The sequence below is a fragment of the Cupressus sempervirens genome, chromosome 5 (assembly GCF_028749045.1).
Source record: "Cupressus sempervirens isolate cs-2001-9-10 chromosome 5, ASM2874904v1, whole genome shotgun sequence".
NCBI lineage: Eukaryota > Viridiplantae > Streptophyta > Pinopsida > Cupressales > Cupressaceae > Cupressus > Cupressus sempervirens.
Genome location: NC_143122.1, coordinates 779,156,049 through 779,183,773, shown reverse-complemented (window position 1 = coordinate 779,183,773; position 27,725 = coordinate 779,156,049). Strand labels below are relative to the sequence as shown.

The 27,725-nt window shown below is 36.5% G+C and overlaps 1 long non-coding RNA gene across 1 annotated transcript; it reads right to left on the bottom strand.

Annotated features, from left to right (window-relative positions):
* Positions 1-11,347: 11,347 nt before the first annotated feature.
* Positions 11,348-12,839, bottom strand: LOC149558255 (uncharacterized). Its single transcript, XR_016365002.1, has 2 exons — positions 12,760-12,839; positions 11,348-12,119 (listed from the first exon to the last, which is right to left on the bottom strand). It is a non-coding gene; the product is annotated as an uncharacterized LOC149558255 (long non-coding RNA).
* Positions 12,840-27,725: the final 14,886 nt, after the last annotated feature.

The following is a 27,725-nucleotide window of genomic DNA, read 5'->3' as shown; positions in this document are numbered from 1 at the left end:
GTCTTGCTCCAATGGTTGAAGTGGTGTTTCTCTAGCTTGGGGTCTCAACTTTGTCACTAGTTATTTCATCCCTTATAGACTCAAAAGAGTGTGTGGCCACCCTTGTTTATCCATTCAAGATCTTCCTTTTCATCCAAGATCTTGACTGTTGTCTTCTATTTAGGTGGAGACAGTTTGAGATTTTGAGGTCTCTTAAAATATGAGGGAGTTGGCCTTCTTTCAGATCCAAGAAAAATAATTGTTGTGTACAATTTAGTTTGGTGGGAAGTGTGCCCTGCCCCACTCTTGTTATGAATTATTTGTAAGTTCATTTTTGTCATGTAAGTAGCATTTTGGCTATGTGTTAATGGCTTGTTTGACTAGTGTTAAGCCTTTATTTCTAGGGGTGAGCACCCTAGTATTGCTCCTTATAATAATATAAAAAAGGAGAACCATGTAAAGATGGATGCTTGCACAAAGATCCCTAATTAACCTAAGGCAACTACAACAACAAGAAAAAACTGCATAAAACACATCAGATGACTATGACCTTAAGGAATAACCATTGATGTCAGTTATTCCCTCAAGTCTTTAAAAAGGGGCTTTAGCCCTTTTTGAAATTGGATTTGTACATCTTATGTAGTGTAATGAATTTGAGAAAAAATATGCAAAAGTATGACACAAATTTTTTTACTTCTAGATCTCCTACCATAATTATGACAAATAGTTAAAAAACTGCTACACTCTCATTGGGATCTTCTCTATATTAAATTGTTAGCCATCCTTTGTTGGAAGAGTAGTCTTCAATCAACCTATTTCAAGAGCAGTCAAATAAACTTACAACAATTATGCATGACCACCAACTTGTAATCTATTTGGTAAGTCAAAACTAATGTATGGATAACATCTTTTAGAGAGGAGAAAGAATGTAATCATACAAATGACTTAAGCTATCAATCTCAAATTGTAATATAAAATTCATTTTAACATAAAGAATAGAAACCTATGAAATAACTCTTAAAATGTCATCATAAAATAGAATAGTATACAAGAAACATAGAAAAGCAAGGTAGCTAGTCAAATAAAACTATGATAAAGGTAGAGAAATAATCCATCCTATAGTTGTTCATCAATTGAACTCTATAATAAACACATTTTACTATATACATATATTTTATATTTCTATACTATGAAATGAACATTCTTTAATCACAAAATAGTTGCAAGACATTTACAAATTATGATTTTAAACTACAAAATATTTTGATGGAAAGAAAGTCCATAACAAGGGGATTTTATAATCATTTTATTGGTAAGAAATATATATAAACTAAAGGGGTGTCTCTACTACTTGCCCAACAACCCACTCATGGGTTAGTGAGGCTAAACCAATCGCCCTTGGGGCACACTTACATGCTTATAATTTATAAGAAAAGATAAATTTAATAATGTCCAACAAGAGGGACTAGGTGTGAGGAAAAGATCAACTCATTCCTTGAGAACATTGAGAAATCAATCACTTGGTTAGTTGTTTTGGGAATATGGGCTGCTTGTAGAGAAGTTGTTGGTGATTAAGGAAGTAGGACATAAGCAACTTTTCATCTCACCTACATTAAAATCTCCCTTCATCAATTCTTTAAAATCAATCACTTGGTTAGTTGTTTTGGAAATATGGGCTGCTTGTAGAGAAGTTGGTGGTGATCTAGGAAGCATGACATAAGCAACTTCTCATCTCACTTGCATTAAAATCTCATGTCATCAATCCTTTAACTCTAAATTTACCTTCCGACATTTTGCTACAAGAATATTACAATTATCATGAATAAAACAAACCAAAACATTCATTCCCAAGAAAATCCAATTAAATATATTGAACCTTTAAATTACTTCCATTGTCAAACATGCAATGCCCACAAGTGTCAACGTTATGAAAGCGTTGACAATAACTTCAATAGTAGAGGGGAATAATATTAATGATGCATAAAAATTATCTGATAGAATGTCTCAAATCAATCAATCACTCATTCCCTAAGAATTGTAGAGAAGTTATTGTTACTCTAGAAAGCAAGATATAAACAACTTCTCATCTCACCTCCATTAAAATCTCACTTCATCAATCCTTTAACTCTAAATTTACCTTCCTACATTTTCCTACAAGAGTATTACAATTAATATTAATGGTGCATAAAAACTATTTGATAGAATGTCTCAAATCAATCAATCACTCATTCCCTGAGAATTGTAGAGAAGTTATTGGTAATCTAGGAAGCAAGACATAAGCAACTTCTCATCTCTCTTGCATTAAAATCTCACTTCATCAATCTTTTAACTCTAGATTTACCTTGCTACATTTTGGTACAAGAATATTACAATTAATATGAATAAAACAAAACAAAACATTCATTCCCAAGAAAAGGCAATTAAATATATTGAACCATTAAATTACCTCCATTGTCAAACATGCAAGCATCAACAATAACATCAATAGTAGAGGGGAATAATATTAATGGTGCATAAAACTATTTGATAGAATGTCTCAATAGGATGTCACCAAACGTCTATTTAGACAGAGGGTGCCTAAGATAGGGGTTCTATGATGAGGACTTGGCTCTATTTTTTAGGAAAAGTAGGTCCCATGAGAAATTTTTTTAGGGGCTAAAAGATTATTTGAAATCTTTTCCTTCAAAATAGGAGCCCCTACATTTTCACCATGATCTTAATTTGAGTGTGTAAAAATGAGGTGGGGCTGGAAATAGCTCCATTAGTTTAGGAAAAATTTCAGCCACATGTCAACAATATTCTCAACTTTTTTTTCCTTTCTTTTAAAATATATTTTTAATTTGAAATCTCCCCAACTTCCTTAAATTTAGGAGTTCAATTTTTTAATTTGCAACACACTATATATTTCATGGGACAACTCACCTTTAAACATTTCTAAAAAATCTCAACCGCCATAGCTTTATTTTTAAGGAAGCCCCTCTTCATGAGACCCCATCCTGAGGGTAAATAATCAGGGCTTCACGAGTTGTTGGTGGCATTTACTTGTCCAGTATTGACCATAAGATTGGAAAGGCAACAGTTTATGTGACTGTTGAATCACAACTAGTATTCAAAGATTATATAACTTTCAAATTATACTCAAAATATATGAAGTGGTCCAAGCTATATGAATTCCTTAAGTATTATGGACAAAACCATTTATTAGCAATGCAGTTGTAAGAAGTAGAATAGATTAGCTATCTTTTTGACAAACAGGAAAAATGCTGATAGATTATCCACCATGTTTTTGCTATCAAAGTTTGTCCTTTGATTAAATCAGAAAAATGCTGATAGATTATCCACCATGTTTTTGCTATCAAAGTTTGTCCTTTCATTAAATCCTTCTGATCAATAGTCTTCATGATATGTAGGTAAAGACAATTCCAAGAAAAATCGAAAAGGGTTTCACACCGTAAAATCCCAGAAAATGACTTTGTCTATTATACTTGAAATTATTGATAAAAAGGATAGTAACAGAATTCTGAATATCATTCACTTAATTCTGTAACTAATAAGCAGGAATTTCCAATTGAATTAATACAGTTTGGAAACACTTATTCAGTTAAGCAACTTCCTGAGTGGCAGTTCATAAGTTTGAACCATCTGAATCACTGTCTTAATAATTATAGGAAGCTATTATAATGAGAAAAGATAGGCACCTGTACAAAATGATCTGGTTCCTAGAATGAGTGCGTTTGAATTTCTGCGAATACCAATTCTCCAGTCTTTTAATTCTCGGACAGAACTGTTATTAAAGGGGTCATTCCCATTCAATCTTAATTACTCACCACCGCTGTAGATTATTAGTGACTTCCGGTCAAACTTAAATCTCTGCCTTTCGTGATAGAATATCATGTTACCAGGTTAAGATTTCTCATCCGACAATCTCTTTGTCGTCTTCCGCTGGTTCCTCTCCTGTCTACGAGAATAAACCAATAACTTTGGCAATTCTGATAACTCCAGTCACTGATGGTTAGACTCTTCTTCCCGTATCAGATAATGATCTGGTTGTGTTATGGCAAAGAAGGCCGGAGACCAAGGTTGATTTCGATTTCCAATTTCATTCAGCAAACTCCCTGAAAATCGTATTCTCCAACGCTGTCGTATGTCAACCTTCCTGCCGAAGATGAATCGAATTTCCTTCTATACACATATGTAATGCTTAAGACGGCACTATGCTTGTGTATAATTTAATCCACTAGGTCAGAAGATTTTATTTCTGATGAAAAGAATGGTTTCTTTCCAACTGTATTTACCTTTGTCCTTCAGACTATTACTTCCAATCATGCCCTTTCCCAAGTTCGAAACCTCTATTCAGAAGGGATGCAGTTATCCTCCATCAAAATTTACAATTGAACAATTTTCAAAAGATTGAAAAATATCATGGATTTTTTTGAAAATTTAAGCCTTCATGATCTGCATAGTTTATAATCTAAAACAATAAAAAGTTGGAAAAAAAACAAAAAAAAAACACTACATTTTTCGTGAATCTGAAAAAAAGAAGTTTAGCTTTGTTTTGTCTTTATACTTTTTGATGGAAATTAGCCTGTCCCATTTAGAAGTGGGGTAATGTTCCCATGGAACTACCAAAACTGTCCTTTGTTTATTATTATATGATAATTGCTTATTACTCATACTATTAATTAATTTATATTAGTTCAAAATTTAAAACTAATATAAAATAATTAATATTATATATATATATATATATATATATATATAATTCTTTATTCATAAAGTCCTGGAAGGACATTACACAAAGGACAATGCTGTAAAGAAAACAACTTGATATCAAACAAATTTCCTAAGATTTGACTTTTGTTTCATAGCTAAGAAAATCTTACCGCCTAAAATAAAATCTTAAATACTCAATCAATATAGATGCCAGTAAACTTATACAGATCAAACATTCTCCCACACCTAGTGTAGTGATGGAAAATGACTGATTAACTGGATGACAACTCTCAAGCTAGAAAGCTCAATGTTTTAGGTGTTAAAAATTCTCACAAGCCTTCCATTGCTTAAACTAGCAGCAAAATAAGCCTACCTTTTTTTCAGTACTTTTACTGTCTCGGTGGATGGACACCTACACAAAACAAGGACATTTCTTGTCCAATAATCATGCTCTGTTGTCTATAGAAGATGAAGTGGACAGTAAGCTCGGCCAGAAAACTAACTTTGGAGTTTGGCGGAGTAGAAGATTTGAAAGTTTCAAGAAGACAATTCTAAGTAATTGAGAAATGCTTCCGCGTTCGTTGTTCCATTGATGTACATACAATTCTATAATGTCCAGGTTCATAGATACGTTTATTAGTGTGAAAAATCAAACTATTGCAGTCACTGATTATTAATCTCCTATGACAAATGATTATTAAACTGCTGAAAATAAATTCCCAGCTAATATCGAAAAATAACACAACTGCAACTTCACTTAAAATACGGAAAGAAATGCGCAACAGAATAAACACAATATTTTCGAACAAATTGTCCCTGGAAAAACCCCTAAGGGAAAACCAGTTCTACAGATGAGAAATTATATTAAACTTCAGCAAATCAAGAGATACAAAATTCCTTGCCTCACACTGGCAGAACTCCGACAACCTCCTAATTTCTCCCGCTGATATTCCCCACTGCTATCCCTGCGCTAACACTGCGCCCTTGCTAACACTGCAAGACTGTTTGCTAACACTGCAAACTCCTTCTCCAAAATGCTTCTTCAAATCCAAATGACCCAATGACCCCTTTCTATACTACACCTGTTGGTAAACCAACGACCGAGATTAAATCTAACCAACGGCTGAGATTAAGACAACTCGACAGCCAATAATAGAATTGGTTGCAAAGTGTCCAAAAGGAATCACTAAAATTAGTAAATAATAACCATTTACTAATTTTTGGCAAGTGGACAAACAGCTGTCCAAACCACCCATAAATACAACCGCTATTCATAGATAAGGACGAACAGCTGTCCAAGCTACCCATAAATAGTGCTGCTATTTCCGGGTCAGAAATAACAGCTGTCCAACTAACAATAATTAACACTCCCTCTTAGCGAGGAAGCTGTTCTGCATGACACCCATCTTATCTCTGAAGAAGATAAATTTGGCCTTTCCCAAAGCCTTCGTCAGAATGTCTGCTACCTGCTCATCTGTAGGTATGTATTGTAGTCGAACAACTCCCCTTTGTACACAATCTCTGATGAAGTGATATCTGATATCTATATGTTTAGACCTATCATGAAACACTGGATTTTCAGACAACTTGATGCAACTCTGATTGTCACAATGTATCATAGTAGTCTCAACCTTCTGACCAAACAAGGCTACTAACAACTTCCGAAGCCATATAGCTTCACATGTCGCCATGCTAGCTGCTATGTATTCTGCTTCTGCTGAACTTAGAGCCACAGACTTCTGCTTCCTGCTGAACCAAGATACAACTCCTGATCCCAAGCTGAAACAACACCCTGAAGTGCTCCTTTTGTCTGTTGTACTTCCTGCCCAATCTGCGTCAGTATAGCCTATCAACCTGATACCTTCACCTCGAACATATCTGATCCCATACTCGACTGTACCACACAAGTAATGTAGCACATGCTTAGTCGCTATCCAATGCATTCTCTTTGGTTCAACCATGAACTGACTAAGAGAGTTTACTGCAAATGCTATATCTGGTCTAGTGTTGACCAAATACATAAGCGAACCAATCAACTGTCTATATAAAGTGGGATCTACATCTTTCTCCTTAGATGTATCTACCTTCCTCCAATTCGTGATCATGGGTGTAGACATGGCTTTGCAATCCTCCATCCCAAATTTCTTCAAGATTTCAATGCAATATTTCCCTTGACCAAGGAAAATCTCCCCATCTGTCTGCCACACTTCCATGCCTAGAAAGTAGTGCATAAGTCCTAAATCCTTCATCTCGAACTCTTCTGCAAGGTTCCTCTTGCAATCCACTATGAGCCCTAGTGAACCTGTAAGAAATAGGTCGTCCACATAAAGAACAAGAATAAGAATCTCACCCCTAACCATCAAGTAGTAGAGGTTAGCATCTGCTTCACTCTTCACAAAGCCCATTTTCTGCAAGTATGTATCAATGCGCTCATACCACGCTCTAGGAGCCTGCTTGAGTCCGTACAATGCTTTCTTCAATCTGCACACGTGGGTCTCCTTGCTGTGTGCTACAAAGCCTTCTGGTTGTTCTATGTATACCTCCTCCTTCAACTCACCATTGAGGAATGCTGTCTTGACATCCATTTGATGGATCTGCCATCCCATCTGTGCTGCAAGTGAGATTACAGCTCGTATAGAAGTATACCTGGCAACTGGAGCAAATGTCTCCTCATAGTCTATTCCCTCCTTCTGAGAGAACCCCTTTGCCACAAACCTAGCCTTGTATTTCTCGATGCTACCATCTGCACCGTGCTTTATCTTATAGATCCAGCGTGATCCAACTACAGCCCTATCTGTTGGTCTAGGTACTACCTCCCACACATCATTCTGCATTATTGAAGAATATTCCTCAACCATAGCATCTCGCCATACCTGATGTTCTGCAGCTTCCTGATAGCTAGAAGGCTCACTATCTACCAACTGACTAACTAATGCCACATAGTCATTGAACTTGGCTGGTTGTCTTCGCTGTCTAGTACTCTTCCTAGGAGCTCCCACAAACTCCTGAGTATCCCTTTGTGTATCTGGAACCACATGGTTCCTGTTGCCAACTGTAGAGGATGAAATGTCAACCTCTAAATCTTCCAAATGCATTTCCTGTTGCACCTGTTGCTCCATACTCTGTGAATCTTCACTAACTGAGTCTACACTCGTACTGGTAACTGTACTTGAGCTTTGATGCCCTTGACTTGGTCTTGGAGCTTCTGTTGGCTGCTCACTCTGATCATCTGCTGGCAAATCTCTGGATCTCTTGAATGCCTTGTCCTCCAAGAACTTGACATCCCGTCTGACAATAACTCTTTTAGTCCCCAGAATGAAAACCCTGTATGCCTTTGAGGTCTCACTGTACCCAACAAAGTACCCTCTCTGCAGTCTGATCTAACTTTGTACGTGTATCTCCAGGAATATGACAATATGCCAAACTCCCGAATATCCTGAAGTGACTAACATCTGGATTCTTCCCTGTGAAAGCCTCCTCTGGTGTCATCTTCCCTAACACCTTGTGTGGAACTCTATTCTGAATGTAGACTGCTGTATTACACGCCTTTGCCCATAAGTAACGGGGCATGTCCTAGTCATGTAGCATAGCTCTTGCTGCCTCCGATATAGAACGGTTCTTCCTCTCAGCAACTCCATTCTACTGTGGATTGTAAGGAACAGTCCATTCTCTCTTGATTCCTTCTCTGGTGCAAAACTCCTGGAAGACATTTCCTTTATACTCGCCTCCATTGTCTGATCGAAGAACCTTTATCTTCTTTTCTGTCGAGTTCTCCACAAGAGCCTTGAACTCTTGGAATCGACTGAAAACCTCATCTTTAGTCTTCAAGAAGTATATCCAGGTCTTTCTAGAGAAGTCATCAATAAAAGTAACATAGTACTCATATCCTCTGAGAGATTTCGTTGACATTGGTCCACAAATATCTGAATGTACTAGATCAAGAACACCCTTAGATCTAGTGTCACTCCTTGGAAAAGATGCTTTCGCAAACTTCCCCAACACACATCCCTTACATACATCGTCATGCTCTGTGCTCACCTCTGGAACACCTGTCACGGTCTCACGAAGCAATCTAAGTGCTCCATGATGAATATGGCCCAACCTCCTATGCCATAGCTCTCCAAGATCTCTAGGATTATTGTTGCTCATAAGTGCCTTAGGAGTATCAAACTGCAATCTATAAAGGCGACCACTCCTAACTCCAATAGTTATGGGTGATTTCCAATCCTTGTGCTTAATCAACACATGTGTCCCTCTAAAGAGTACATTATACCCCCTATCCTGAAGAACAGATACAGAAATCAAATTCATACCTAAGCCCGGCACATATAACACATCATGAAGAGGAATTATCTTTTCATTCTCCCTCTGAAACTGAACAGTCCCTTTCCCAACAGGGTTGAGTTTGGACAAGTTTCCCATAGAAATCTGGATGTTGGTGTCCTCCTCCTTGTAACTGGAGAAGTACTCTCTAACTCCTGTCATATGAAATGACGCCCCACTATCTATATACCAAACACACTGTGAGGTTGAGCTAACCATACAAGCTATGAGTGCAAACTCATCTTCCATTCTGCTGGAGAGTTCTTCTGCACTTGCTGAAGCTGCCACCTGCTTCTTACCCTTTTTCCTCTCTGGGCAATCACTGACATAGTGGCCAAACTCGTGACATCCAAAGCACTTAACCTTAGAAAGGTCCTTCTTCTTCTTTTCACTTTGTGAATTTGATCATTTGCTAGATCCCTTCTTTGCTTTCCCTTTACCCGCTAGGGCAACGTTCTCTTGTTCCACCTCATTTTTCTGACTCTTGTTGGCCCCATTGACAAGACTTAGTCTAAACTCCTCCTGAGTGAAATCAGTCCATAGTCGATCCCAACTCGGTAAAGTATCTCGTCCACTGACAACTTGAACAAAGACACTCCATTGTTTAGTAAACCCATTTAGGGCTATTCTCACTAGCTCATCATCACTAGGGCTATCTCCAACAGTTGCTAACTCATCCTTGACAAGTCTGAGCCTGGTGAGGTAACTTGTGACATCTTCTCCCTGATTCATCCGAGTATTCTTTAGCTTCTCTCTGAGAATCAACTTCCTTTTAGTGGTAGCATTCTGGTACAGATTTAGAATGGCGTCCCACATCTTCTTTGCTGTATCTAGCTCCGAGATATGTGGAACAATATGATCCTTGACACCATCAAGGATAATCCTCCTCGCTTTGGCATCGTCCTTCCTATATGCTGCAAGCTGTGTTGCATCCGTTGGTACAGGTACACCACTAGTAGCATAATCCTTGATACCATTCTCTTCCAACAATAAAGAAATTCTGGCCTTCCAGACACCAAAATTTGAGGCACCATCCAATCTATCCTGATCTCTCAAACCAGCTGAAGCCATCTCAAGGGTTTAAAGCAATAATAAATCTAAAGAGATCAAAATTTCTTTCCTAGGGCAAAACTCTTCTACCCTTAACAATGCTCTGATACCATGTGAAAAATCAAACTATTGCAGTCACTGATTATTAATCTCCTATGACAAATGATTATTAAACTGCTGAAAATAAATTTCCAGCTAATATCGAAAAATAACACAACTGCAACTTCACTTAAAATACGGAAAGAAATGCGCAACAGAATCAACACAATATTTTCGGACAAATTGTCCCTGGAAAAACCCCTAAGGGAAAACCAGTTCTACAGATGAGAAATTATATTAAACTTCAGCAAATCAAGAGATACAAAATTCCTTGCCTCACACTGGCAGAACTCCGACAACCTCCTAATTTCTCCCGCTGATATTCCCCACTGCTATCCCTGCGCTAACACTGCGCCCTTGCTAACACTGCAAGACTGTTTGCTAACACTGCAAACTCCTTCTCCAAAACGCTTCTTCAAATCCAAATGACCCAATGACCCCTTTCTATACTACACCTGTTGGTAAACCAACGACCGAGATTAAATCTAACCAACGGCTGAGATTAAGACAACTCGACAGCCAATAATAGAATTGGTTGCAAAGTGTCCAAAAGGAATCACTAAAATTAGTAAATAATAACCATTTACTAATTTTTGGCAAGTGGACAAACAGCTGTCCAAACCACCCATAAATACAACCGCTATTCATAGATAAGGACGAACAGCTGTCCAAGCTACCCATAAATAGTGCTGCTATTTCCGGGTCAGAAATAACAGCTGTCCAACTAACAATAATTAACAATTAGCTCATTCAGAACTTATAATGGGCTTATTGTACTTCTCAGACGCTAATTATATTTTATTCTATTTTTTTGGGCAGTTCCATTAATTTCCATCTATTATTCTGCCATGTCAGAAACTATGTGAAATTATTGACTTCACAGAACAAAATAGTTTGGATTAGTACCATCGATCACAGCATTACAGAAGCATAAAGTTTGATTCTCATAAGCTTACTATCTAATCTGATTGCAGAGGGTGTGCTAATGTGTCAAGTTAGATTTATCATTTGTTGAATTTATGAAAATCAGATGAGGCAGATTTGTTCCTTCAAGATAATTGTGAGTTTTAATTTCCGTTAAAGATATATGTACCATAACCAAATAAAATACTAACTATTTATCAATCTTTATGAATGCTAATCTCTGACAGTTAGAAGTAAAAAAAAAAAATTCAATAGAGCATATTAGTTCAATTCATATGTTATTAAATGAATTACACATTTCTAGCTGAGGCTTATGGCTGTAAGTTGACTGAGTGCCTTAACCGGTCTTTCTTTTGTGCACGCATGAATACCTAACCAAACACATGCTACTATTGTCACTGAGATTTTTGCTGCTTCCGTATTCAGTAATACTTTTGAGAGATTTCAAGGTCTTTCTTTTGTCATCTAAAGATGACTAGTGTCATTGGAATCAGAAATAGAAAGTGGGAAGTGTTTATGAGCACAGGGTTCCACAATTTCATGTTTAAATTTGAACAGATTGATTCATTTGGCAATGTGTAACCTGCATGAGATTGTATGAATGCTGCCAATGTAGGCACATGGCCAATCGATATCGGCTAAATTTCCCCAATTATGAATCTTCCATTGTTAAAGCATGTCAAAAAACCAAGGCAACCAGCAGAAAAACAATCAATACAAGTTTTCTTGTATCTAGAACTTTTGGCTATTGTATGCCATGCAAAATTAGCGCAGGAGTTTATCTCTGTATCTTGCACATGACTTTGCTCTTCTGCTCTCATCATTTATAACTAAATAAGATGATCCGATAATGCTTGAAACAATTTTGTGTTTAACATGCGGGGTTGGTATTTTACAACATGTGAATAACATCTGTAGGAAGGAGCTGTACTAGATTGGGTTTCATGTCATGACAAACCTTAGTTACCAGTTTGGATGCATGTACGAGAACTCTGTACATGGATGCATGAATGATACTTCATCATTGATCACTGCCAAAAGAAAAAGATAATATTAAATGTCAATTAATAGTTAAAAAATATACCATCTTGTACGAGAAAATTCCAAATGACCACCAGTACGCATCCAAGCACATCGGTGTGTTCATCTGCATCCGATACAGAGGTTCCAAAACACATCTAGTAATTAAGGACAACACCCATAGCATTATAGGAAGGTTAATCATCTGGTGGTGAAAATAAGTTCATAATCCTTGTTATATTTCCTGAATTGGAAATAGCTTAAGAGATGAGCTAAACTGTCATATCATATTATTCTGATTAAGAATCATGTATGACTGTTAGTATTTTTTGGTCCACTTTGGCACAATAGCATATTCTGATCAAGTCTAAAGGAATGGTATACACAAGAAAAACTAAATAAAAGGTGGTAACACAAAATGGTGGTAAAAACAGTCTAAATTCTAAAACTTAGGCACATATACGAACTGAATACCATTTTTAATCATTCATGTGAACTCATCAAGCACTTCTAACTCCAATAACTCTAGCACCTTTTGTCTGAGTAAATCAACGGGCACCCACATTATAAACTTTTAAAACATTACAAACATCTCAAAACCTGGAAACCATAAATTGGGATTCCAAACTTTATTCGATGAAATCTACCAACCTGTAGCTAAGGAAACTCCAATCCTTGTATTCCGTTTGAAATATAAAACAAAATGAATAAAACCAACAATTCCACCAGAGTTCCTAAAGCAAAGAATCCAAATTAATATTACACCTTGAACCAAAAAAGAAAAAGAAAAACTTCACTACTTGATAAAATACATTAAAAATATAGATCAGTTGGTAGATACTTTGGCCTTATTAGTGTAGATGAGTTGAAGGTTCCATAAAATATTTGAAAGCCAATAAACAATACACTGCTGTGACAGATAAACACAGAATGGGGCATCTATAGACAACGACACATTTGAAGCCCAATAGTGCATTGCAGCTATATGTTCTATGAGGTCAGTGATCTACTGAACTGTACTAGTAGAGACAAAGATGCAAAGAAGTAAAAGTTCAGAAAACCCCCAATAAGCTTATACATTAGCTTATTCCTAGCATAATTGAAAAAATCAGATTTCACAAAGCCTCACTGAGGCCTCAAAAAAAACAACTGGTGAAAATTCAGAGAAACTCAGCAAAAAACATGCAACTAAAAAAATTGCTTAAATTTAATGTAATTATTTTTTGCAAAATTAATTGCAGAGATGCATTTAATGAGTTAGTGAATGAGTAAGCAGGAGAAACAAGCTGAGTCTAGATATATCTCTATATAAAATGGGTACAAAATGTCAGCTTCATGTGGAATGTTGATTGGCTGGTAGCTTGATAGTTTGACGCAAAATTTAAATAACAATTTGTCTTTGCAAATGTATAAATGCGACATTAAAATAGTTTGCATCTTCCTCTTCCCACTTCTAGTAAAAACTACTGAGGTAGAGGGTCTAGTCCTAGTCCACTATGTTTCTGCCTCCTCACTCGGCACAACTAGCTATGGCTCGACATTCATCCTAGACATAATGTTGTTAAATCTTGTTCATTAGACTCCAAACAATTTTGAGTAGGAAATGCCATTATTGAGGTTCTATAAACCTATATGTAAATTCTTCCTTGTCACTTGAATTGAGTAAAGCGGGTATTAAAACATCAACTCAATTCGATGTGATTTCCCCATCAATTTATTCTTGTCTTTAAATTTGAAAGTGGGGGTCACCAACAAGGCCTTTGGAATCTTTATTTTTTAAGCATTTTTCTCTAAACATTGGCATGTTTCAAATGTCTTCAAATATGCTTCAAAGAGGCTAAAGTGGGTATATGCTTCCTTGTCACTTGAATTGAGTAAAGTGGGTATAAAAAAATAAAGTCAATTCAATGTGATTCATCCATCAATTTATTCTTTTCTTTTTGAATTTAAAAGTGAGGGTCACCAACAAGACCTCTGGAATCTTTATTTTTTAAGCATTTTTCTCTAAACATTGACGCGTTTTAAATTTTCTTCAAAATATGCTTCAAAAGGACTAAAATGCTTGTAATGACTGTAATGTCCCCATTAATTGCCAGCATCAGAATTTTAGGGATTAGCCTAATATTGGACTCTCATAGGCTAATGAGGATGGTTAGACGGTCTTTTGAGGATTGATTCCTCTCCAACTTTCAACGATTTATGGATTTGGCCTTCGTTCAATGTCATTTGAACACCATTTGCCATACTTATTATGTATGGTAAGTCAGGGGTAATATAGATGGACCCTTTCTATATTTAGAAAGTGTATTTGGTCACATGGGGAATTATGAGAGATTCCTATTTCAAATAGCATGGCAATCAGACAAGTATTTCAAGAGATATTAAAGTTCAAGTGACTTAAGTGATTTATTTAAATATTTTAATGTTATAAAGTTATAAAGTTACTTAAGTGACTAAAAGATGGATTGGCTTTTAATCCCACATTGCCTAGTTGTTTGTGTCTTCCCTCATATCGAGGTTATAAAAGTGTGGAGCTAAATTGGGATGGAAACAACAAACATATGTTATTAAACAAATCCTAAAAGGTTTCTTATTGTAACTGGATATTTCCCAAGGACGGAACACTTTAAGGAAATTTAGTGAGAATGGATGCAAACCCAGTAACTCACCTTAAGCTTTCAGACTGGAGTTAACAATAGCAAATACAAATCAGTAAAGAAGGTTTTCTGAAGATTGATGGTAATTAGTAAGGTACAAATAGTTGAAGTTGATAATTCCTAAAGCCGAGCATTGGTATACGACAAGTTCAGAAGTTGGGCAGGCAGATTAGGTGTCCATAATCCATTAGCATAGCAGAGGGATGTAAGCATACAGTTGGCTGAGAGGAATCTCCTGAGTCAGGTCACCTCCAACAATGTGTATTACAGTCAGCGTGTACACATCATAATCTGCAAGGAGCATAAGGGACAACAGTGTTAGCAGCCAAAATATTGGTTACGACATCTACATCTACAGTTACAGAGAGGTCACGGGTTATAGACGTTCCGCTAAAGCTGATACCAGTAAATCATGATGAGTGTTGGAGCATTTGGGAGTTGACAGTTCCAAAACTGTAGCCATTGGAGGCATGCCATGGACCACAACATAGACTTCCAGCTGTCTACGACTAACCAAGTTTCAGTTATCATTTTTTGTGTTTACAAACTTGAGTAGGGGTGTGTACACTACTACCAGTTTAATAGAAATACTTGAATCCATACTTGTAGTCTTCTTGCATATCTGAAATAAAGATAATCTGTTATTAATTGAATTGTGACTGCACATTCCATACAACTTAGTCTTTTCTTTGAGATCACTACTATTGTAATTGATTTGGAAATGATGCATTAATATGTGGGGAATAGTTATTCATCTAAATGTGATGCAATAATCACAATAGTAGTATTAGCAGGTTCATTATTCAGTTTGCACGCCAACTATTTGATTAAATTCTGAGGGTCAAAATTTGATTTCTTTAGCCAAATTAAGGCCCAGAATAATACAGTGGTATTAGAGCTTAATACCAAGATTACATTCCAACTATTTGACAAAATATCTGCAGTCAAATTTAATTCATTTTGATCATATTAAGACCAGATCATTATAGTGGTATGAGAGTTGGTCTTCTTGCTAGCCTGTGGATTTATAACAGAGGCAAATTTTTATAAGGATTTATCAGAAACAGTTTAAGTTGAGAGATGGAGATTGTGGAGTGAATTTGTAAGGAGTGTTTATGCAAGTAGGAGTCTGGTTATGAATGCAATAGTGCTATGAAATGGAGCATTGTTTAGTAGCAGGTATAGGCAAGAGGAATTGAAACACGTACAAGACACTCAAATGGCTCATAATGAGAATGAACTAGGACGAAAAGTGAGGGAAACCTTGAGGGCTATTAGAGATGAGCAAAGCAATATAGCCACTGCACTTCAGCTGCTATGCAGTAGTTAGCTCCACCTCATAGGGAAGCCTCGAGTTATCATAGTGGAGGTGGTACTGTGGTAGGATCACCCCGAGTTGCTAGGGCCCCCACACGGAACATTGACAAGCCTTTCATGCCCATTTTTAATGTAGAGGAAGAGGTAGCACCACCCGTGGCACCAAACTTACTACCACATAAAGTTATGGCAATGTACTATAAATGGGATTTATTCCTTGATCTGGTTAAGCAAAATTTGTCCTATGTTCGATACTTAAATAAAAAAATGGAGAGCTTGTCAGATCCAGAGATAGTTGAGAGGAAAGCAAGGTATATGGTTTCTTCCTTTAGAAGGCCAACATTGAGATTACAGGGAAGGAAACTTGAGTTTTTCACAATAGGTGTCTATGATGCAGATGTACCTGTACTTAGTACAACACTTGCTAGTCCTATCTGCTGTGTTGATGATGGACCCAGTTCACAGAGATTAGTAGATGTGTCAATACCCTTGATGTGCACCTTGAGGCCCCTAGAGTTGTTGTAATTAGTGTAGAGATAGTTGATGTAGTTGTTACTACTAATACTTCAGGCTCTCTTAAGGAGGGAATTATTAACGAAGATTCGAATGGGAGTTGTCATAGTGTTGCTCTAGTGCAGGAGGCAGTTGCTTCCTTAGGTGGGACTAATGCATGTATGGAGTCACCCAGTTGTGATGCTGATGATTTGGGTGTTACAATGGAGTCAGTCGATGTGGGTTCATGCTCTAGCATTATTGATTCACAGCCTGACACAGAGTCATGTGAGCAGAGTCAGGTGACAGAAGTTGAGACTCTATTATGTGATGGGGATGTAGACAGTGTAGACACCTTTGGTGATTTGTTGGATGATGCTATGATTTGCACTAGGTATGATACCCCTTGCCAGATATTGGGTGATGACTCTTACAAGATTTTGGATAAGTCCTGGGATCAATGATTACAGGATCTTACTATTGAGGTGGAAGTTGAGACATGTGGGGAGATTGAGATTGCGAGGGCTTCTATTTTTTCAGAGGAGTTGTTTGAGGTACATAGTAGTTGTATCTCGGATGCAGGGTTGTGCAAGGATGATAGCACATGTATGAGTGATCTTGTGGTGGACAATTCTGATTCAGTTTCCTATCACAATGCAATTAGTGAGGCATAGAGCTTGCATAGGAGTCAGGGGTTACAAAGGCATCATGTGAATTATCAATTGAAGGTGAGTGATAGTGACATTTATTTATCTCTTGATCATTATGATGCTATTTGGCATATGCTAGTTGTATCTGGTTGGAGTGCCCTAGTGTGACATGAGCACGGTGATAGTAGTCTTTCCCTAGCAAAGGTTCATGCACTTCGAGAGGTTGTTAGGATCTTGAAGCATAGTTACTCTTAGTTAGTTGATGAAAAATATTACCTTATGGAGTGAGGTAACACTTGCTATGAGGCGTTGTTAAGGAAAGAGGAGGAGGTGGTTGAGCTCACCTGGGAGCTTGAGGTGATGGTGGACTCTCTTTAGTATACTTAGTTGGCTCTTTAGGAGTCACAGTCACTATGGGGTGAGGTTACCATGGAGTTAGAACAGGTACAGTCAACACCAGCCCCAGACCTTATTCAGTTACACATTGTGGTTGATGGTAAGTTTGCTTCTACTATTGAGGATGAGGGACATGATGATGCGAAGAACACATTTTTCCAGGATATGAGTGTAGTATGTACAGAGGAGGTGAAAGCATCAATGGAAATGGGCTCTCATGGTGATTTTCTTCTTTCTACTAGAAGTGAATCTATTTCTTCTTTTCTTACAGTTGGTAGCATTGGACAGTTGGCATTGTCACATTTTTAGTCAGATCAACTATGGATTGTGGTAGAGCAGATTGATGCTTCCACATATAATTTCTACTGCACTAATTCATTCATGGAGTATTTTCTTGAGAGCTCGAATTTGTAGGAGGTTTCATACAGTATATCTAAGGGTGCTCTCATTCGGGGCTCTCGTGCTATTCGACAATTGGTGAGGAAGATTGTAGAGAACTTGACTACAATGCTTCCCAATAGGGATTTTGTGGTTGGGCTTGCTGAGAGGGTTGCCCAAAATCCTACTTGGCCAATACTTCAGAGTTAGAGATTGGAACCATCTTCTGATTTCCAGTTTGGTGACAATGAGCCCTTGACAGAGATTGGGAGGTTTTATCGGCATTACATTGCGAGTAGTGCTCATCACTTTTCTTTTGACCCACAAGTGGAGGACTTGGTTTTCAGTGTTATGAATGGTGACAGAAGGTTTGGTATTCATTACACCCATAGAGGGCGTACTTCTCTACTAATGTAGAGAGATTTAGAGATACAGGTTATTGTGAAATAGTTAGATGTGTTAGTGAATGAGATGAATCAAAATCACAAATGGATGACCCAACTGATTTCAAAGCCGAGATTTAAGCAGAGAGTGATATCAATGTTTCTAGGAGTAGAAGGTGATGATATAGTTGTGCCTTCAGATTTGCAAGACATTTCTTATGAGACACTACATGAGTTGGGCACAACTGAGGTGGAACGTGATGAGGATTTATGTCAGGTTAAGTCAAACAATGCAGTTGTTGGCATGAGTTCCCCAGATCATGTATTTGATGGCGATGCAACGATAGTGGGAGTAGGAGCATGCGAGGATATTGTCATATCAGTAACCACTTCTATGTTGGTTGAGCCATCCAATGAGAAGTTTAGCAGTATGCAAGTGGTTATGCATATATGTGCTTTGATGGTAGTACACTTGTTAGTGTTGATGAGGTGAGCAATGTAGTATTAGAGTCATGCTATACTATCAATCAACAAAGTATTGATATTTGCTTCATGAATAATCCTATGTTTGACATGGATGCAACATTGTCTTATGACAATCCATTGTTTGAGGTTTATGTTGATCACTCACCTGAATGGAGTTGGGTTCAATTTTCACCATCTGATAAGATTCAATTTTGTGTTGCGATAGTTAGTAATGTTCCCGTGTCCATAGATTTTGACGTGGCTACACCTATGGTTAATACAATTGGCATGAGTACATATGGTTGTCTTGTAGCTACGTCTCTTCAAGGGATTGTTGATCTTTCCTGTCTAGTTTATATTATATGGGTGAAAACCAAGATGGAGATATTTCTTGTGGGGTATTCTTCTGGTGATATTCTAACTCCTACATAGTTAGCACAAGTTTTGAGTGCTATACTCTAGGTTATGTTGTTGGTCCTGATGATGTTAGTGGTATGCAGTTGGCTCGATATTAACAAGGGTCTTAGGTACTACTTTATTTGGGATCCAGGTGGAGGTTGGAGTTCATTGTTATTGCTAGACTGCTTGAGGGAAAGAAATCTCGGGAAGGGAGGACTGTAATGTCCCCATTAATTGCCAGCATCAAAATTTTAGGGATTAGCCTAGTATTGGACCCTCGTAGGCTAATGAGGATGGTTAGAGGGTCTTTTGAGGATTGATTCATCTCCAACTTTCAGCAATTTATGGATTTGGCCTTCATTTGATGTCATTTGAACTCCATTTGCCATATTTACTATGTATAGTAAGTTAGGGGTAATAGAGATGGACCCTTTCTATATTTAGAAAGTGTATTTGGTCACATGGGGAATTATAAGGAGAGATTCCTATTTTAGACGGCATGACAATCAGACAAGTATTTCAAGAGATATTAAAGTTCAAGTCACTTAAGTGATTTATTTAAATATTTTAATGTTATAAAGTTATAAAGTTACTTAAGTGACTAAAAGACAAAATTGGCTTTTAATCCCACATTACTTAGTTGTTTGTGTCTTCCTCATATCGAGTTTATAAAAGCATGGAGCTACATTGGGATGGACACAATGAATATATGTTATTAAAAAAATCCTAAAAGGTTTCTTATTGTGACTGGATACTTCCTAAGGATGAAACACCTTAAGGAAATTTAGTGAGACTGGATGCAAACCTAGTAACTCATCTTAAGTTTTTAGACTGGAGTTAACAACAGCAAATATAAATCAGTAAAGAAAGTTTTTTGAAGATTGACGGCAGTTAGTAAGGTACAAATAGTTGAAGTTGATAATTACTAAAGCCGAGCATTGGTATATGACAAGTTCAAAAGTTGGGTAGGCAAATTAGAAGTCCATAATCCATTAGCATAGTAGAGGGATGTAAGCATACAGTTGGTTGAGAGGAATCTCTTGAGTCAGGTCACCTCTAGCAATGTGTATTATAGTTAGCGTGTACACAACATAATCCGCAAGGAGCATAAGGGACGATAGTGTTAGTAGCCAGAATATTGGTTACAACATCTGCATCTGCACTTACAGAGAGGTCACGGGTTATAGACATTCCCCTAAAGTTGATACCAGTAAATCACGATGAGTGTTGGAGCATTTGGGAGTTGACAGTTCTAGACTGTAGCAATTAGAGGCATGCCGTGGACCACAACACAGACTTCCAACTATCTATGACTAGCCAAGTTTTCATTATCATTCTTTGTGTTTACAAACTTGAGTAGGGGTGTGTACACTACTTCCAGTTTAATAGAAATACTTGAATCCATACCTGTAGTCTTCTTGCATATTTGAAATAAAGATAATCTGTTATTAATTGAATTGTGACTACACATTCAATACATTGATGTTGCAATTGATTTGAAGGGAATAGTTATTTACCTAAATGTGATGCAATAATTGCAACAATAGTATCAATAGGTTCATTATTTAGTTTGCATGCCAACTATTTGATTAAATTCCGAGGGTCAGAAATTGATTTCTTTGGTCAAATTAAGGGCCAGAATATTACAGTGGTATTAGAGCTTAATACCAAGATTACATTCCACCTATTTGACAAAATATATCAAGTCAAGATTTAATTCATTTTGATCATATTAAGACCAAATCATTACAATGACCTTGCATAGGCAGGCTTGGAAGGCTTTTCATCTCTTGAGAACTAACCAAATGAAAAAAAAATGATTATTCTATCTTTTTCATGTTGGTAGGAGTCTTATATTTCCATAGTTGAGTTTTTAAACTTGATGAGATTTTGACTTGTACTTGCCATGTTTTTGCAATAGATATTGCACTATATCTACTAAATCCCTATCAAAAGAGTAGATCTTTACCCTTTCTCTCTTTTTCACTAAAATTAATGGGATCATCTTAGGAATGTAGACTCTTATAATGGGGATATAGTAGATGTATAGTCATCTCGTCCAAATCGGAAGTATTGCAAAACTAAAGCGAGCAAGACCAATAGTAGATCAAAGACCAGTACCTCACATGTTCTATACCCAATGATCATTTAAGAAAAATGCCCTACTTAGAACTAATTTCAAATCTTATATTTAGATAAGTAATTACTAATAAGGTGTACTTGTGTTTTTCTCAAAATACTGCTAGTCATGCCCCCATCTACAACCCATAGATAGAATTGGCCTACTATTACAAGTTGCCTATATATATTAGTTTCTTGTGATAGCAATCGGTTCAAATCAAAACTTATCTCTAGTAGAATTTCCAAGGCATGAAACGAAGTAGTATGAACTATGATTTCTCGATAGGTCGAGTACACCCTTGACAAAGAGTGAGTTTGTAATCCAATATAATGTGCCTCTACATGCATGGAAAGGACAATGTTGCATGGATAAAGGACAAGATTGTTTTTCTACACAGGCATCCTCTATAGATATACAATTGACAATTGCCATATAGGGCGGGGGGCTTGTTGACGTGAAAGTTTGTACCCTTGCCTAAAGTTTTGACCTAAAGGCAACCTTGTGTAACATGGAAACAATCTCAAACGTGTGAGACTTTGCAGTCAGAGATTGAATCTCCAGAGAAGGTCAGCTTCCTTACTATCAGGGTGCATCCAACTATTTCTTGAGAAGAAAAGGGAGAAGGAGATGCATAAAAATCAAACTACCTATCCTAACCTAGAGGGGGTGATACACCAAATAGTATTTTGATCTACTTCTTTCCAATAATCTAAGATCCAATAGACTCCACAAGATATCCCACTATCTGCATTCCTTTAATCTTAACACCATAGAGAAGCCAAAAATTAACATAACCATGCAAGGAATACAACAGATTCATTTAACAGATTAGTTAGTTGATATGAAAATAATCATATGGTATTACAATTGCTGAAACACATCCAAGAAAATGAGGCATAACAGATTGCACAAACTTAACTGGTTGAAAATGGATACAACATCAATGATTTCTATTGAATAAGAGGCAAGAACATTTACAAAGAATATCTATAGAAGACCAGAAAAGAGAGATCCTTTGATTAAAAACAAAACTTGCTTTTATAGGGTGCAAGCATAACCCAGATACAACCTTGAGTTTGAACTCCCTCGATCATGAGATTGGATTACCAATGAGAGATATAACTGAGAATCATAAGAAAATCTGATCGTGAAGTGTAACTGCTCACAAGAAATGACAAAAGAACAAGGGAAATCATGCACTCAGCCGCAAGAGATGTAATCCAAGCAGATTCGATCATTATATGCATTTAAGAAGCATGGAGTGCAATGACATTGAGGACATCAAAAAATGGTTGCAGATGAATAATCATCTCTTCCTAATCTTTCCAACTACTGCATGGATTTCATTTACATTGTGCGAGATCGACCATGTCAGCAAGTCAACTGAAATCAACCATTCAATTTGTCGTGTGGCCCTATCTCCTTGAAATATTTTTCCACCTTGCCTAGCAGTCACCTTTATATCGTTGACCTACACTCAATGTAAATTGACCTTTCATACCATCACCGCGGTTATGGTTCTAACATTTCTTGTCCCTGCGATGTTGTGAAGCCATTCATTTTGCCTTTGTCGCTCCATCATGACTGTCAAACATCAGACATGCTTACCCTTGCGATGTCGTGAATGCAGTTAGGCTGACCCTCTTCACCATTTTGTAACTTTGTGACCTATCCTCTTAACCATGGTCTTAACCCTGGTAAAATGCAAACAAAGCAGAATAATTGCCATCGCACCATCGCAGCTTAAATCATTAACCTTGATGCTAACCCTGCAATGGTGTGCTCAAAGTATATTGCTACTTCGCAGCCTTAACTAGGGTTCAATAGTTTAACCATGCGATGAAGCAACCAAAGGCTTTCGCCACTTTGTAGTCTAAACTCTGGTTAGCTCTAAACCTCTTGCAATGATGCGAAAGCATATGAATCTAAACTGCTGGAGTTAGCCTTCGCGACATTGCAACTTGAATCTTCTTGCTAGCCCTTTCAGTTGTTAAGTTGTGCTAACTATTAAGATGACTGTGTCGTACCTTCACGGCCCACTTTGATAGTTAAGCCTTAACTAGAGCGATCAAGTGAAAGGAATAAAAGGCTTAGGGATATAAAAGAATTAATAAGTTTTATTCATATCCCTATTGGCTTGCATGGCAATAAATGAATAGTCAAATGAGCGTAGACATGGTTGTCACCTTGGATATTCAAATTTAGGAAGCGGGGCAAAAATGGTAATAGGGCTTATCTAGATCCCTTTTAGTCAAGTGCACTGATCTGTTTGGGGTCCCCTGAGGTCTAAGGCCAATATCTAGAGAACACTAAAGATGTTGACTCATCTTATTCATATTACGATTATAGATGGTCCATCATATATTGTTGATGTTATTATAGCTATGGTTGGATTCATTTAGCCCAACATAGATAACTTAAAGGCTGTGATAATATAAGTATTGTAACATAATAATTATATTGTATAATTATTATATTATTATAAGGCAAGACTCTACAATACAACGGTAACTAGTGAGCCTCTCATGTGGGAGGTCTTGGGTTTCAGCCTACTCAAGATTAACACATAAAAATAATTTATTACAACAAATAATAATAACTAATCTAGGCTTCGACCCATTACCGATCAAACAATTATTATTATATTATTGTATTATATAATAACTATTATGTTAATAATATAATAACAGTTGCCACCTAGAAGAGTAGAGTCCCTGGTGAAGGGTAACCAAAAAAGCTATAAAGGAAGATTAAACTCCCTCTCTTGAATGATTAAATGTATACAAACATTCAACATTATTTTGTAGTTTTCGAGGGTGATGATTGGGTATTGCCTATGGTTGAAAGGGCAAATATGTGCCTGTGGTTAAACGAGCACATAGAAACATGGTATCGTAGCAGATTCCCTACTAGCTTTCGAGGCCATAAGATTATTACATGTTGGAGAAACACCCTTCTCACAGTACCTTCTCCCAAACTCCACCAAAAACTGCCTTTACAACTAAAGAATGGGCCTTAAGTAGCATGTCTTAGGTTTAGGGTTAGGAATACAATTTACATTTGTACATTTAGTGGCCAAACCTAAGGCTAAAGTTTTAGAATTCAAATTACAAGTCGATACAAAAAAAAAAAGGTTCTAGAAAATGTCCAAGTTCTGGGAAACATAACTTTTGATTTAGGACTCTGATTGACGAATCATTTACATGTCTAGAAAGCTCTATGAGCGCTCTACAACTCTATGGGCCACCTAAGGCTGCCTAAACATTTTGGGGGGCCACACGAGGCTGCTTAGTGCTTCAAATTTGACTCCAAAGTGTTTCTCTAGGTTTTCAAACAATTAAAAACTACAATAACTTTCAAACAATGAAACCATTTGACCTGATTCTTTTTCTGGAGTGCTTCAAATTTCATTTACAGCCTCCCCTCCAACTTACACCCTCTAATTCTTCATAATTATGGCTCTATAGAAAAAAAAACATATTTTCTACATCTGTACGTATCCCGAGGTGTGACAAAATGATAACCAAGAAAATAACAATGGAAATTTGAGAGTTGGATTCTCTATTTTGCCCAAATGTGTTTCTAGAAATGCAAAAACATCATACAAAAACTAACACTGGACATAATTTTGGGTCATAGAGGATTGCCCTTATAGCGATGGATGCTCCTACATCAAGTCATCCCTCAAACTATGGCAAAGATGACCTGTATATTAAATCAAAACTCCATAATCATGCATTCAAAAAGTAGTCTCCATTATTGGAAATTATATCAAATATGAGATGTTGAATCATCTTCACAATTTGGTCACCAAATTAAGTACAATATATGAGATTGTCGTCGGTACAATCTACTGGTAGATAACAACCAATTCATATTGCAAATTGTTTAAAAGAATTCCTATTTCTTCCATCTTTCAATTACGGAAACCCTAGGCACAAAATCTACCACATTTTCACTATATCAAATGTACAATAGAATTTGTTTGTTTTTTTTTGCATTAAATGCCTTTATAATTCTCAAATGCAAATTTAGCTTGAATATTGCAACACACAATAACTTACATATATGGATTCTTTGGTTGCATAATTTGGAATACAATATTTTTTTTATCTCCCTCCAAGAGAAACTTTAAGTTATAATTTAAAGCTAACATATGATAAAGTCATGTTATTAATTTAAACTCCCACATTGCTTTAAAAATGATTTTTTCATTAATATAATGATATTTTGAAACACAAGGTCCTTGTTTCATGTGTGCATGATTTAAAGCTTCTCATCTCGGTTCCAATGAGCTATAACACTAGGGTGCTCATTAAACAATTTCAATAGAAATAGCAATTAGTGCACATAATTAATTTATAATTGATAATGCATCTGACTTTGTGAAAATGGCCCAACCACATCGGAAGGGAAATACTACCACACAAGAGTGATTGTGATGATAAAATATGATGAATGATCCCAAAAAGGTGACATTCTAAAATAGACACTCTCCAAGAATCTTAGAGCCCAATCCAAAAGTCAAAAATAACAACTGAAAGCATCATATAACTCCTACGTTATCTGGGAATGTGTCTCCACCCAAAAAGCCCATGTTTTTGAGACAGAGACGGGTATGGGACATTCCTCTGTCGTCTCCATTTTGTAAAAAACATAGTAGGCATCCTCAATACTGGGGGATGTTTGGCAAATAAATAGGGGTACGAAGGGGGGTGCCACATAAATCCCTTGACCGTACTAGGGCAGTCGACTGTCCCCATTTTGTATAAAACTCAAACAAAAAAAAAAACAAAAAACATATTTTTTTAATCTTAACTTGGCCATTCGGTCAACCCTGCCCCTCCAAATGCCCTAAAATGTCAAAAGTGACCACATTATGGTTGTTTTGACATTTGTTTGATTTTGTCTGTGAAGTTGGCATGTGTTGCAGCTAACTGGGGTTTTCATTTTACAAGAATAGGAGGTGTTGTTTTTGCTTCCAATAGCTCAAGCAGAGTTTTGAACTTCTTCTATTGTGCACCAAGTATGAAACTCTTTATGCTTCTATTTTCCATTTTTAAAATAGATTTGCAGCTTGAAAAGCCTGATTTTTTTTTTATTGTTTTAGCTCATATTTGCATTGCATCTTTAAATCTCAAAACAAAGCACAATGAGTGGCTTTGGAAGCACTAATAGTAGTGGTGGTGAAGATGAAAATGTGGTTGGGGGTGATATTGCTAGTAGTGGGATTAAGAAAGAAGCTGATCCTAAAATTGATTTGTTTAAATGCCCTTCCACCATCATGAAGAATTTTGCAAAGGATCCTTTCAGTAGGAAAAAACCTCTTCTCCAATTTGTCACAACTAACCAAAAGATAAAAAGAATGCAGGAGGGACTAGGGTGTGGGATTGTAACACCATGCCAGGGAACCCAAAAGAAATTAACCTAATGTTTCACTAAGTTTGTCAAAATTGTTTTTTTGAAAGATGATAACATCAACATATAATAGTTATAGTGGAAGCAATAACAACAAGAGACGAAATAATAGCGGAAGCATTAACTCACATACATAAGAACCATCATAAATAGATTACATCTCTTAGGGTTTCGTGACGTTGAATCACATTTAAGTTTAATTGATATTAAATCTAACACATAACAATTGCACATGATGGAATAACTACAAGTATGAATCCATTTAAATAATATACAATTAGAGGATGCCACTTGGCAATAAACAAAATGCACAATCATCCACTGTAAAAGTCACAGGGTATGAGAGGTTGAAATAATATACATTATGAAATAGATTACATCATCTCTTAAGATCTATGAAATCAAATACGATATATTTAGACTATAACCATCCATCATAGAAATACAAAAACAGACACTTTCCCGAAATAGAAACCTGCTCAAAACGAAAAACATTCCCAAAATGGAAAGCTGCTAAAAATAGAAACTTTTCCGAAATGGAAATTTGCTAAAAACATAAACTTTCCCAAAATGGAAATCCGCTAAAAATGGAAACTTTTCCAAAATGGAAACCTACTAAAAATAGAAACCTTCCCAAAATGGAAACCTGATAAAAATGAAAACTTTTCTGAAATAGAAACCTACTAATGACAAACTTTCTTGAAATGGAAACCTGCTAAAAATGGAAACTTTCCCAAACCCTATCCTAAAAACACAAATTTCTTAATCGATTCAAACTACGAATTATCCAATTAATCAAATGAGGGTTTCAGATATTAAATTTGTTCACAGATGCTTTTGAACACGAAGAACAATCAAATTCATACACAAGGGTTTCAACGTGAATATAATATCTGAAATAATTTCGATTAGACACGGAGAATGGAGATATATTTAAGAA